The sequence below is a fragment of the Moschus berezovskii genome, chromosome 22, assembly GCF_049115385.1.
Source record: "Moschus berezovskii isolate FMDL1 chromosome 22, NW_MosBer_1.0, whole genome shotgun sequence".
Classification (NCBI taxonomy): Eukaryota; Metazoa; Chordata; class Mammalia; order Artiodactyla; family Moschidae; genus Moschus; species Moschus berezovskii.
In genome coordinates, this window is record NC_142481.1 from 57,970,159 (window position 1) to 57,985,540 (window position 15,382).

Below are 15,382 nucleotides of genomic sequence, written 5' to 3' on the forward strand. Positions count from 1 at the left end.
ATCTGTTCGACAGTCACGGTTTGGGGTCAGATTGAAGGTGCTCTGTGCCACTTTCAAGGCTCAATGATGCCAGGTTTGGACATGTCCAAAGTGTTTAGAGACGAGTAAGACCTTTTCTAGTTGTTCTGTAAGTAGAAATGCCAGAGCTAGCGAAGAAAAATATACCGGATCCCCAGTGAAAATTTTATTTCAAATATATAACGATTCCTTTTCTTAGTTTAGAATGAGATATTTTCATTTAAGTGTGCCCCCCAAACTACACGGAGTATATTGTACTGAAAGCGAGACAGAAGCAGAGGGTAGCTTTTTCAGTTTTGAATAAAATAATATTCCAGTATAAGTGTGTCCCATGCAATATTTGGGACATACTTACATCTAACAAATGATCCACTGCATATCTGAAACTCAAATTCCACTCAGTGCCCTACATCTTCATTTGAGAAATCTGACAACCCTCTCCATAAACCTTGGTCAAAGTGAGGTAGCAGAGGTGGGGCTGGTCGTGTTCTTCTTTCGGATCCGCACACCTGGCCCAAATCCAGGTGTCTCCTTGCAGGCCCACAGATACTGTTGGGTAAACCCACAGATGGAAGTTAAGCTCAGCCAAAATAAGATCCAGCTGATTGATTACAGAAATCTTACGCCTAGGGACAGTTTTCCTTCCAGGGATCAGGCCAAATTTGTAAAGGTCAAGCTATTTTCACTCACGGTGAAGAGACGTGAATTTCTTTGTCAATTCCGCACATCAAGGTTGATAAACTTCTTCCCTCTCTCCTCCCCTTTCCTTCCTTTTCTTTCTTCTGTCTTTCCTTCCTTCCTCCTCCCCCTCTTGCTTGCTACAGTCATCACTCTTTTCTGCGCACACAGAATCTTTAGTTGCAGTATGTGAATTCTTAATAGCAGCAGTTGGGATCTCTAGTTGTGGCATGTGGCGTTTAGTTCTTTGACCAGGGATTGAACTCCTGGATTTAGAGCATGGAGTCTTAGCCAGTGGACCACCAGGGAAGTCCTGATCACTCATTTTCAATGAACAGTAAAGAACAATAATCATGCCATTCAGAAACACTTATTTTTACTGAGCCAAACATGATACCAAGGGCAACTTGTTTTATCCTCACAGCAATTCTGGAAACTAAGAATTTTTTTTTTCTTCCATTTTATATGGAGAATCCAGAGGCTCAGAGAGGCAAAGTAAGTGGTCCAGCATCGCGCAGCTTATAGGGGAGGCAATGCCTATGTCTGTGGGGCTCTCTGTGTCCAGGAGCTGTGTCCTAGAACTGGACAGTGAGGAAGAAGGAATACAAAAATTAAACGCTATATTTCCTACCCTGGAGAGAGACATGTTTCCCAGAATCACCTTTTTTTTTTTTTGCAGACGGAGCTCCATGATCACTATGCAAAAAGCATCATGAACATGAAAAAGAGCCAGAGAGGAGGCAGATGCAAAGAGCAATTGGAGTGATCTGGCCATTTATAATGATGATGTATCTGTATTTGTAATAATGTTAAGAACATGGAAAGAATGTAGATGCTCAAACAGGTGAGAAGATGAGGCTTGTAGGACGTGGCAGAGCTGGGATTCGAGGCCAGGACTTCCTGACTCTGACTCCAAGGCCTCCAAGTGCTGCCTACTTGGTCCCCGAGACTGAGCTCCCTGGGAACGCAGGCCACAGATTTACCTGTAACAACCCCTCAGTGGGTTGGTTTCACTGGTACTTGTTTAGCAGAAACTTGGGAAAAAACCAACTTTCTTGCTTTCAAGGAGCAAAAGACTTTCGCTTGTGTCTCCAAAAGAGTCACCAGCCACCTGAAGGAAATGAGGGAGTGAATGCGGATCAAATCTTCAGTCTAGCTACATCACAGAAAACACAACTGCAGTTAATAATGGTGTTTATAGAAAAATTCTCATGAGAAAGGGGCCTGAGAATTGAACAGAACACACCCAACTAACACTTAGTGGAAACAGTTGGTGAAAATGCTATGGCCAGCGAATGATAGTGGTCTTCTTCTCTTTCTGATAATTTGGGGCAATTGCATCCAAATGCTAGTCCATTGATTTCCACTCCAATCCGTGCCCCCACGCTGGGTGAGCTGGCTGGCATAAACATAAGTTTGCTATGGGAAGATGGGCAACGCACTCAGAAAGAGATCCAGGCAATTCTGCCTCCACCATTAAGAATGGAACTAAAATGCTGCTCCACATTACCCTCGAAAGATAACACTCTCAGCATGTAAGAGAGCCCACTCTAGCACTCCCAGGGCGCCCATAACAGATTAGTGGGTTAAGTTCTTCAATTCAGTCCCCCCTGGCTGTAAAAACCACTTCTGGCATTTTCTAGAATCCTTTGTGTTTCTCCTTCACGTGTGTGATGCTGAACTGGGATACTGACAGTGATGCTATCAACAGGGATAGATGATCAATATCCGGTCCCTATGAGCGCTCCACTATATTCTCGATATCAGCACCACTTTTTTTGCAGGCTGGAAGTGCCCAGTGCATCCAAAAGGCTGTCGTTGGCTTTGAACGATTCCTATGGCATTTGAGAGGAAGCAGACCCTTTCTTCCTTTAAAGAAAGCCAAGTTCAGCTCTCCCCCACATTTTCAAGGTCGTATGCCTTAGCAACCAAGATTTGTTGAGTCAAAGACACATAGGGAAGTGTGACCACAGTCTCTAGAGAGGCAGGGGAGTGTGACCTGGAAGTGTCTGGGGACACTGTGTGTTGTCACAGCCTGGGGAGAGGGGACCACTGGCATCGTGTGGGCCGAATTCAAGCATGCGGCTCAACATCCTACAGCACGCAGGGCAGGCCCCACCACAGGGAGCTGCCCACCCCCAAATGTCGAGACCGTTTATGTTGAGAATCTTGGGACAAAAAGTCAACTGAGTAAGCTTGTAATACCTTTGCCTCATGAAACCCTCGGCCCCAGATGAAGCACATCTACCCTTAAGCTACAGGATAGGGAGCAGACTTCATTCAGACACTATTCTGTGCGTAAGTCCAGGCTTTTACCTGCATTACAGGTATTCTTTGATGAATGTGACCATTTAAGAAACATTTACCTTTCTTCAGGGACCCTACTTCCCACTCCCAAGTTTTAAAGTTCTGGGGTTCTAAGAATGTGGAAAGAAATGCTCTATTTTTCTTTGCCTAGTGAGCATCTCATGAGTTGGTACTGAAAGACTAAAGAAAGGCAAACTTTGGTAAAAAGATGGATACATACTGATAGATAGTCTTACAAGATAAGAATTTAGAGGGGATAGTGGTTTTTTCTTTTTTTTAGTAGGCTGAGCTGTGCTAAGCTATGCTATTACAATTAGTAATTCTACTATTAAAGCCTTCTATTTCACGGAAAACACTTGCTAAACAGAAGATCAGGTAATGTGTCAGAGAATGAAAGAATTACCAACATGGAGTTCCAATATTTATGAGAAATTTACATCTGGGAGAACTTCTCTCTCTTAATCCCCACTTCCATAGGGAAGACCATAAAGTGAATATAGATGAATAAAGAGCAAAGTTGAGGCATCAAAATCCGTAAGTCTAAGAGTTTTAGGAAAGGAAAAACCTTTGGGCTTCTACAGATACTCTGCATTTCCATAAAATAAAGAGACTAATTCCAAAGGCAAAATCAAACAATGAAATTCACCATTCATAATGGCTTGCTTTGGGGTGGGTTTGCTCTGTTTGCTCATGTTGCTCTTATTGCTTGGTTAGAAAAACCCAAAAAATGGTATCTTAAAGCAACAGCAATTTTTTTTTTTTTTTTTTTGGCAGAGGGAGTGTCTCACAAATCTGCATTTTGGACAGGGCGCTGGGGTGGCAGATGGGGAGTGACTCATCTCTGACACCCAGTGTCCGGGGCCTGAACTGGAATGACTCCCAGGGGGTTCCTGGGAAGAAGGCCAAGCACCTCACTCGCCACAGGCCGTTTCTGCACGGTGACCCTGGGCTTCCTTCAACGTGGCGGCTTCTGGGTAGTCAGACTTCTTACACGGTAGCTCAGAACTCCAAGGGCAGGTATTACAAGATACCTGGGCGGAATCATAAGGGTTTCTGTGACACAGCTTTGGAGAACTTGCTGCATCGTTTCGGCCACATCCTATTTGCCAAGCAAGTGGCTAACAGCAGCCTAGAACCAGAGGGAGAGGAATTCAACTCTACTTTGTAACTGGGAAGTAGCAAAAAATTTGCATTCATCTTTAATGAATCTTAATGTTAATTCAGCTAATATATAACGTTAATCCGAAAGCCTGACTAAAACATTATAAACCATAAAATAGAAAAATAGGCTGTGCCAGGGTAATCTTTGTTACTGTTTGCTTTACTCAAAATGAAATGGTGAACATTTCATTGAAGAGCTTGCTTTCTTTTACCTGCTGTATCTTATACTGATTGTTTGGCCTCATTATCACTGGCTACTGTCGGACATTTACGCCATTTTAGATCTTTGACAAAATACACAAACTCCACAGGAAAACTGTTTTCAAGGCATTTCATCTGCCTATAAGTAAGAGGAAACAGATTACACCAACCTTCAAAATATAGAAAATCTCACTTGATGTGTGTTGGAATTGATTCTAATTCTAGAACTTTCTACTGCATTCTATAAAGTCTTTGGATCATTTTCCACCACTCTTTACAAATCTGTAATTAGTTCCAGAAAATAATGCTTTCTGTTTCTCAAATCCAAAATTCCAGTAATTGCCTTGGGAAGGGTTTCTCCTTACTGTCATCTTAAAACAGAAATCACAACAAAAGGTTTTTTCCCCCCTTCTTTAGGAAGCCACCGAATTCTTTCTACAAAAGACTGAAATTCCTAAAATGCCAAGTAAGAAAGATGAGGAACAAAAACAGCCAGGGGATATGTTTTGCAGTCCTAACTAAAACAATAGCGATTTAAGTAGCTATCATATAGACACTTGGTGAATCCTTTTATTATCTCTGAAAGATTCCCCGCTGTAGCATGCCTTTCTGGGTAAAGAGCCATATATTGGGACATGCAGCTCATAATTATGTCAGCCTAACCACAGCTAACACTGACAGCCTACAGCATTAAAGAGTTTACACAGCGAGTGCAGGATGCAGCTTCTTTTATTGGCTCAGAGAGCAGGTATCAATTATAATGAGGTAATAAAATTTGCAGCCAGTGTTCGTGTCCTGCTCTGATTTCCTCCCCCTCCTTCAGATAATAAGAGCAGAAAAAGGAAGGGGGAAAAAAAGTCCTCTTAGCTCTAACTTCTCACTGATTTCTTGAAAGCTCTCACTTTGTATGGCTGGAGTGCCATAAAGCTGTGTGTTTCCTTGGGTTTTCCTGCTGGCAAATTCTGCCTTCCTAAAGTAGAAGCTGCAATTTCCTGCAGCACACCTAACAAGTCAGATCGTCCTGGTCCCTGGATTAATGGTTTTCATTTGCATAACTGCAAGTGGAAGGTGGCCCTCCCAAGCCAGCAACCTCTAAGTGGCACTTACTGATGAGATGCAAAAGCCTCTAAAAGGGTTCCTCACCCAAAACCAATTTGTAAAGTTGTTTTGTTATTTCAAACATTAAAGAAATTAAAGTGATCGGGATATAATTAGATTAATATTCATATCTTCCAAGTTGCTTTAATTCTAATATTAAAAAGATTAAATATCCACTCAGAGGATTAAGCAAAAAGTCAAGCGGTAGCAACACATTTACATTACCTTACTGTGCAAATTATAAACCTAATTAATCTAAAGTTTCCTACAAATTGAATTGGATATTCATTCACAGGCTATGCTTTAGGTACTTAAAATTCACTTCGATTTTGTTTCCTTAGTGCGTGGGGACAGCAGGGCCATACTTCTGTGATGGACGAATCACATTAGAATGGCTTCATTTGGGTTCTAATTGGGGGAAATTTAATCCCAACATAAATTCATGTAGGCAAAAAAAACCTAAAGGCTTTGTAATTATGTATGTGTGCAATAATAAAACACGCTCTGTCCTCCCCGTCTAGTTGCTGCAGATAAAATCCCAAAAAGCAGTCAGGTGCTTCTTCACACAAGCTTTGAGCTCGTGTTTTCTCCTTATTCTGCAGAGAATATGACAAAGATTTCATCCTTGTTTTTCATATTTCATAACTAACAGTATCTAATTACCTACGGCTGTAACCATGTCCTCTCCACTGCACCCACTTACCGGTAGCCAGTCAGGCACGAGCGGGGCCCACCCCATCCCGGATGGTCCATCTTTCCCTCCCCCACCTGGAGCTGGTGGGCAGGGCACGCCCAGAGATCCTTCCTCTTGTGGTCAAGGACCGCTGATAGGTTTCCAGCCGTATCAGGACCAAGCAAGATAAAACCTCCAGTGCAAGGCTGGCACAGGTGCACCAAGCCCTAAAAGGTGACTCAAGGAAACCCGGGGTTCATTATTCCCTATTTGAAAATAAATCAGCATTGATCTGTCCTGTCATGGGTTTTGCTTGGGTGCTTATGGGTATGCGCCTGCACACTAGGAGAAGTTACAGAACCTAAAGCTGTCAATCAACTTGTCAGTCAAATGACACTGGATGCATGCAGGGACCCCCACTCTAAAAAAAACCACCCACCCCACTGCAGGGCCACTTCTGGTTCCCAGACAGGCCACTCTCACCCCTTCCTGGGAATGTGTTTTCACTGTGCTTAATAACAGCGTATGCCTCTCAAATTAATTCCTTCCCTCAAGAGAGCAAGAACCAAGGAAACCATTATTCCACTGAAAGTATCAAACGCCCGAAAATATCATACACCCCTTGTCTCCCTGAAACTGGTGGATCAACTGTGTCGATTTCAGACCAAGTCCCTCTATATTAGTATTGGTAATCCTCTTCTCACCATCCGTGGAATGGGAGTGACGCTGTTCAGGCACTTCTGTACTCTCAGATCTATGTTAAGCGCTTTCCCTGATTACTGGAGTGAACTGGTTGTCATGGCTTTCAGGGTCTTAGTTCTTCGCCCAGGGATTGAACCCGGGACCTCAGCAGTGAAAGCGTGGAGTCCTAACCACTGGGTGACCAGAGAATTCCCAAGACACTTAGGTTTTATTACAGCCTCCAATGCATAATGCAGAAATCTCTGGGGACTCCATTTCCCAAGAAAAGCTTCCTTTACTAGAGTAGACTAATACTTTTTCCTCTCAAGACAAATTTTCCTCCCAACAGATTCAAACGTCAAGCTGCACAAATATTAATTTTTTAGCATGAAGCAATGCAAGGGGCAGGAGTGGAATTCACACCCATTTATTTTATTGTGGTGATGATAACAGATATGATGGCTACAGTTTCCTCAGGAATAATCCTGCTCTTAGCGGTAATGGGAAAGTTTGTGACGTGATATTTGGGTGAGTGTCCTGAGTTCATGAGGAACATTCAAGGCTGCTAAGCTGGATTGTAACTTCAGATTTCTTCTCCATTGCTTAGCTTTTTGTGGAACTTAGATTGACGAGTGCAGGTGATAACTGTCAGCTCACCTGGGAGAGCCCACGGTGAGAAGTGTGCCAGTCCATCCTGTGTGTCCTGAGGAGGGAGACGCGCTGGGTCTTCAAGAAGTTCACTCCACCCTCATCTCCCACCTCCGCTCTTACCCCCACAATCTACTCTCCCCAACAAGTTTTGCCAGATTAGTCTTTTTTTTTTTTTTTCATTGTAAATTAAATCATATCACTCTTGTTCTTAGGAGGTGTGAACAGCTTCTTGCTCAGTTCAGATACAAACAGAAGGTCTTGCTGGATCCCCACCCTCGTGGGAGCCGCGCCTTTGCTGCATCACTGTGCAGTGCCCTCCTGCCCTGCGTCTGTCACGTCTTGGGCCATGGAATTTGGTGGAAAGCACAAGTTCTGCATGCAGACCTCAAGAGACCTTATGCATTGCACTTGCCATTTGTGCTTCTGTCATTGTCAGGAGAAATTTACACCTGCTTGCCGGGAGCCAGCGAGGGAAATCCTACCCATGGCAAAGGTCAATTGGGGAAGAGGCCTGACGGGCAAAGGCTAATCAGGGCTCGAGGAACTCCCTGAACTTACCTGAGCATCTACCCCAAAGAAAACCGGAATCTGACTGCTTTACTATCTTATGCCTCTTACCAAGTCCTCTAATACTTACGGGGGCTTCCCCCCAACCACCTTTCTCTGAAAACATTAATTCAGAGCTGTAGTTTAAAAGTTCTCCTCGGCTTAATAGGAGTGTTCCAATCCAAGCCCCTCTGATAGCTTTCTAACTTGCATGACAAGTTTGTCCGGGCTCTTACAACTATGAGTGTGACTGTTTATAGCCTCCCAGCCATGCAAGGACAGAAAGTCTGATATTCTAAAATACAGAAATCTGTTGAAGAAGTTAAAATCATTAGAATAGTACTAAAAGAGATTTCATTGTTGAATCAATGCTTGCTGCAAAGTTTCCTGTATCTGTTGTATCCTTGGAAATATATTAATCACATATAGAGAATATAAGTAGTAGCCTTTGATTTAACCACATCAGATCTTAAGTTAATAAATTCCTTTCTTGTAGCTCACTACACCTGTACCTTATAGGAATGTAACCTTGTCATGTGTATAGCACCTGACTTTAGGAAAATCAACTTAAAAGAATATAAGCCTTTTTCTAGCTAACTAACCTTTGTTAGGAGAGAGGGCCATAAACTGTTAGCAGGCCACCTGGCCAGAAGATGATGTAAACCACCCAAAACTTTTGTATATCACGAGACATACAAAAATAAGCCCTGATCCTGATAAGGATCAAGACTGCTGACCCCACGTGATTTTGGTGTGAATCTATACCTCCCTTTCTCTGTTTCTTATGCGCATAACTTAGGGTATAAAAGCAGCACTGGAAAATAAAGTTTTGGGCCTTGCTCACTGAAGCTTGGTCTCCCCGTGTCGTTCTTTCTCTTTTTCCATCCTTTTCTCTATTCTCCTTTTTCTGGTTGAGATCCTTGGAGCGCTGGGCCCTCTGAGTTTACTTATCTGCCTGGGCTTCTAAGACCCACTCGAGGGGGTGCCCTGGTGGGGTGCCTCCAGTGATTCGAGAGGGCGCCTGTGGCCTACGTAAACAGAGCAATCCCCGTGCTGGGGTTTTATTGGTTTCCAGCGTAAACCAAGGAATCATCAGCCCCTGTCTCTCTCTCTTTCTCTCTCTCTCTGATGCCGACGCCGTTCATCCCGAGGATACCCTGGGTCATATCGAGGCTGGTCCCCGATACCTGCTCTAGCCCAGTTGGTTCCAGAAGGCTGCGGATCACGTCTAAGGTGTGATCACGTCCAGCCTCGGGCAGAAGCCCGAGTGGATCCAAGGAGGCTCGGGCAAAACGACCGACCTGCAGACCCAGAAGGAAGTCCTGCTGGGTCTGGTGAGGCCAGAGGAACAGTGGAGCCAGGCCCAGCCCAGCCCTGCTGGGCCCCATCGCTTTATGCCTCTGATACAGGCATGCTTTGTTACGCAGCAGCAGGAACCCCAGTGTTGGCCTACGATCCACTTTCGAGGCTCATAGGAGCTACTCCGTTTCATCTCATGCCACAGTTCCAGCATGCTCTCTTTCTGGCCATGCTGCCTCCCGCAGCTCCAACATGACATGCTTTTTCCTGCCCTGGAGTCTTTGCCTGTTAAGTTCCTTCATTACGGAGCCCTCATGTCACTCTACACCCTTTCCCCTGGCTGGTGACTGCTCACTATTCATCTTTCAACTCATCAGTCATCTACGAGAAACCCCCCCGGGAGCACGCCATCTACACTTGGCTCCCTGGTCACTTGCTATGGAAAGTCCCCGAGGAAATGCAGATATGTTACAGATGAGCACAATACTGACTCCCCTTGGGGTGTTGGATCTTTGAGGTGCCAACCTTGGGCAGCCTCATACATTTAACGCAGTGGTGCTGAACAAATTTTGTGTGTGCCCTGGTGTGAAAAATTTGGCAGGTGCCGTTTATATCAGCATGGCTTACTTCTTCCATGTAATTTGCCACAGTCTAAAATTATCCTTTGGCTTTAAAAAACTAAGTGATTTGCATACACTGTCTACCCCAATCCACTAGACTAAGGGTTGGCAAAATCTGGCCCACTGCCTGTTTTTATAAATAAAGTTTTATTGGCACATAGCCACGCCCACCATTTACGTACATGGCAGCTTTCACACTACAGTGACGCAGTTGAGGGTTTGAGACAGAATTTGCTTGATCCACAAAGTCTAAAATATTTACTTGCTGCTGTTGTTTAGTTGTCAAGTCGTGTCCTGACTCTTTAGAGACTATAACCCACCAAGCTCTTCTGTCCATGGAATTTCCCAGGCAAGAATACTGGAGTGGGTTGCCATTTCCTTCTTTAGGGGATCTTCCCGACCCAGGGATGGCACACTGCGTCTCCCACATTGACAGGCAGGTTCTTTACCACTGAGCCACCACATTTACTATCTGGTCCTTTAGAGACATAGTTTGTTGATTGTTGCATTAGATTATAAATGTCAGAGGATAGAAATATTGTTCCTTGGGTCACTTTTGTATCTTGTGCACCTAGGATGGCAACTGTCACCTAACAGGTCCTCAGTGTATATTCAGCGATGGATGAATTGGGACTCTAGCAGACACGGGTGTTTAACTCCCATCTCCAAGCATCAGGACAGCCACAATGCTGGTGACCGCTAAGTGTCCCTCGGATTTCTTGGGAAGAAAACACCGAAGCTGCCTCCACCAATGGCAGAAGGAGTACTTGGTCTGCATCTAAAGCGGCCAAGACAATTTGAAAGTTTGAAGAAATGAGGAAAAACTCAAAAGTTCAATTTCCTCGAATAAGCAATTGATGCTTTAGAGTATAATTATCAGAGAAAAAAAGAAGAGGGAAAAAAACCACCCAACACATTGTTTAGCATATGTTATGTTAATGGCAGGTTAGGATGGCCCACTGTGCATAATTTAGACAAACAATTGATACCAAATTTTAATATATATATGTGATTACTGCTACAGAAACCCAACACCGCGACAAAACACAGGAGGGCTCACAATAGGTGCACACGAACTCTGAAGGCCTAATTACATCACGGGGGAGGGGAGACGGAGGCTGCTGAACCAAGCAGAAAACAGGGGTAATTTGCAAACAGGCAGAGTGGAGGTCCAGGTGCGCGGCACGTGTGTGGGCTGCAGGGGCTGGGGGCCCAGCTTCCATCTGCCTTTGCAAGGATGGAGAGCTTCAGGATCACTTCCCTCCGCTGAAAACACGGCCTCCAAGCCCCAGACAGGGCGGCGCCCTCCTGGCCTGCCCTCCGGCTCAAAACAAGAAAGCCGAGGACAAGCTTTTCCAAGGAAGTTTCTCCCTGCTTCCTATGATTAAAAAAAAAAAAGCTTTTTCCATGTCTGAAATTTGAGACCCTATCCTCTCGTATCTTGGCGTGATGCCCCTGGAGACTTGAGTTCCTGGCTCTTGAGAGAGGCCCATCTAGAGCCTTTCTGACCACTGGACTGAAGTGTTCACGAGTGCTTTCTGGTTAGATATTCTGTAAGTGACTCTCTTCTCCCCGCAGCTCCTCCGTGGAGGGGAGGTACTGAACTGAGGTGACTGCTCAGTAGTTCTGGTTCTAACTACAGAGTCCGTGAATCTGAGTCAGAGTTGTCAGATTTCACCCCGCTCATCAAGCAGGACTGCAAATCTGCCTATGTCACGGTCACGCCGTGCTCTGGCATCGCACCCAGGCAGTCAGACTGGGGTCACAGGCTGCACCCACACGTCACCAAGCGCCCGCAGCAGAGCCGCCTCGGGAGGCGCCCTGGCATCTGAGCCCACAGCAGACAGACAACAAAACAAAAAAGTCATCAGGGCAGACTGAGGAGAAAGTCACCAAGATCTGTATCATCTCTCATGCCTCCCGTTCCTTTAAGCATGAAGGGAACTCATACCTATGGGAGTCTGGGTTGCAATGGGTTGAGTTGTGTCTCCCCCAGATTCAAGTCCTTCCCAGAACCTCAGAATATGACTTCATTCAGAAATAGGTCTTATTTGTTTTGCAGATGTGAAATTAGTTGGGATGGGATGGGAGGCCCGGTGGCCTTCAGAGAAGAGGAAGAGAAACCCAGGAACAGAGACGCGGGGGGAATGGCTATGTGACGATGGAGCAGAGACTAGAGTGCTGGGTCCACAAGCAGAGCAGGGTCGAGGGTGGCTGGCACCAGCAGAACCGAGAAAGAGGGAAGGGAGGATGTCCCCCCAGAGCCTTTAGAGCAGAGGTCCCCAACCCCTGGGATGCACACTGGTACTGGCCCACGGCCTGTTAGGAACTGGGCCTGCTGAGCAGCAGGCGAGCGAGTGAGGCTTGCTTTGTATTTACAGCTGTGCCCCATCGCTCGCATCTCCCCAGTCTGTGGAAAAACTACCTTCCACAAAACCGGTCCCTGGTGCCAGAAAGGCTGGGGACCGGCTGCTTTAGATGGAGCATGGCCCTGCTGATGCCTTGATTTCAGACGTGTGGCCTCCATGACTATGAGATGATACGCTTCTGTTGTTTCAAGCCTCTGGGTTTGTGACACTTTGTGACCGCAGTCCAAGGGAAGGAAAGCAGGGCCATCTAGATAATAAAACCTAAGGCTCTTGGGGCTTCCCCCTGGTGGTTCAGACAGTAAAGAACCCGCCTGCAATGCAGGAGACCTAGGTTTGATCCCTGGGTTGGAAAGATCCCCTGGAGAAGGGAAAGGCTACCCACTCCAGTGTTCTTGCCTGGAGAATCCCATGGACAGAGGAGCCTGGCAGGCAACAGTGCATGGGGTTGAAAGAGTCAGACACTACTGAGCAATTAACACACACACACACACAAGGCTTTGTAGCCCTAGAGAGCCATCTTAGACACTACCAACAAACACTTTTTTTTTTGTTTTAATGGTTGAAGAAGCTGAAATAGAGACATTAAATGGTTTCAGGTGACATCTCTTATATCTGTGTATCTCCAGTGATGGAACCTTCCACCCCATCACATGCCCCTTTCCACGGCAATTCACACTTATGTCGAAAGAGCTCTGTCAATATTTCTACAGATGAGGATGGGGAGGTAGGTAGAATAATCCCCCCACCATGTCCACACCCTAGGTGTGTTACTTGGCACCTCTGTCCATTTCTTGAGAGGACCTTTCACCTACGGAGATCACCAGGCCCAGGTCACAGTCCAGGCTACAAGCTGGACAGCTGGGCTCATCTTCACCAGGACAGTGAGACTCCCTCTTCCCCACCAGTTAGGTCGAATGTCCAGAGAGTCTTCAATGGTCTCAGAGGCTGCACGCTTGCTTCTGTGCCCTTGGATGGGTATGTATATCACCCAGACAGTTCAAACATGTGAACACAGAGATCCTACCAATGGTGAGCATTTGAGGCCAAATCGCATCGATAGGAGCAGATAGCCTTTCTGCAGAGCTCAGAGTCATCCAGCACTCACCGGCGCTAATTTCACCTTTTCCCTTTTATCGAGAAGTTGCCATATGTGAGAATCCTTACACACATCATCTCGCTGGTTATGATGCCAACACCATGAAATGGGCACTATGCTCGGCCCTGTTTTACACGTGGGGAGGCTGGGGGTTTGATGACACTAAGCAAATGTTATCAGGGTCACAGAGTTAGTAAGTGGCGGGGCTCGGACCTGAAGTCAGACGTGCCGGACTCCGGAATCCATGCTCCTCAGCGTTCTGTGCTCACCTGGACCTTCCTCAACCTCCATCCCCTCCACGGGGCTCCTGCGGAGAGCGCGCCAGCTGGAACTTTCCGACTTTCAAACACATGCTTCAAAGGTGCATTTCCTCCTCACTTCAAACGTGTTTGCTGGCTGCCTAAACTGTGAGCCCAGATAGACTTCCCTGCATTCAGGAGACGTGCCGTTTGGAGATTTCTACCATTCATCCCCTTTCTTTTGCCTGATAATAATATTCCCACCTCCTTTAAGGAGCCGATCCACCCTGCAACTCTCAGGCCAGGGGTTTCGGTGAGGCTGATGCCATGTCCCCGCTCCAAGAGTGAAACAGAACTCTAACTAGTCAAGGGAGTTTTATGGTCCTGGGCCACAGTGCCTAGGGGGACATGTGTCCAGACTGATCCAGGCAGACTCAACGAGCCACAGCCCCAGTCTTCTGGGCAAACTACTGGTAGCAGTGGCCAGAGGGTAATCTGTTGACATAATTTGCTCTGGACATCTCAGTAGGATATAAGCCAAGGGCTGCTACAGGAGGAAGGCATCTCTTAGAATAAAGCCGCCACAGAAGAACTCAAAAACTGAGAAATGGTCAGAGAGTTTTCTCATCATATAATTTCAGCACCTGGATCCAGCTATGCCTGAAGTTAGACCTGTCCCAGGACTCGTCACTAACTGATCCAAAGCAGTTCCTTTTTCTCCCCAAATTTATTTTGACTTGGGTTCAATCCTGGCTCTTAACCCTCATCCCTGGTCTTCATTTTTGCCTTCAGAATCCACAAAGGACAAGTCAAAACTGCCCTGGAGAAAAATCTTATATAAATCAAAAACCACTATAAAGAATCTCTAGTTTCCGCTACTATGCCACCACCTCTATTCCTCCAGTAGCTTTAATTCACTGTCAAGTTTCCTGGCACCTTCACAGGAAACTGGTTACACTTAAGATTTATTTTTCTTTCTTTTTTTTTTTTTTTCAACTTACATCACCATTCAAAACTATGCCTCACTTATGTTCAGATACAAGTAGCCGAAATCAGCACCTCTCACCTGCCCACGGGTCCAGGAAGCATTCGCCACAAAGGAAATGGCAGTGCCCAGGTATGATGGGAACCGTCTTTACAACAGCAGAGGTCGTCCATGACATCACTGAACAGGAAGGCTCAAAAGCAAAGACTGGGAGAATCTTGAAACACAGGCAGGAAGGATGAGAAAACGAGGGTGTCCTTACATGTTTGCCCATCGTGGGATTCTGATTCATGGTCCGAAAACCCGGGGACACACGAACGGAAGTAGTAAAAGCTATTTTAATTGGAGCTATCGTTCTGTGTGTGGGTCTCATTTTTATTTTGGGGGGGTATTGATATCTGCATGGAAATTTACATTGTGTTAGATGAACGTGCGTTTGAGAAATCTAGAGTAGCAGGGAAGAAGAGAATAAAAATATAAATAAATAATCTGGGTCTTCAGTTCCCCTCCCACAAATTCATCCTGTAACGATTCTCGAAAAACCTCTTGCCCACTGGAGCTCTGTGTGTATGATTAACTGCACATGAGCCCAACAGCCTGCATATGCAGTTAATTTGCTCCAAATTTCCATGCTGCATTATAACCCTAATGATCACTAATAATAGACAAACCCACATTTTATTGAGTAAGTAATTTGAGACATTATGATTTTTATCATGCGAATAGGATCAGGCTGACCAATTTACACTGGGCATAGGAA

The 15,382-nt window shown here is 45.5% G+C and overlaps 1 protein-coding gene across 1 annotated transcript in view; it reads right to left on the bottom strand.

Annotated features, from left to right (window-relative positions):
- The window catches only part of WWOX (WW domain containing oxidoreductase), a 958,567-nt gene that overhangs the window by 138,932 nt on the left and 804,253 nt on the right, over positions 1-15,382 (bottom strand). The window lies entirely within an intron of this gene.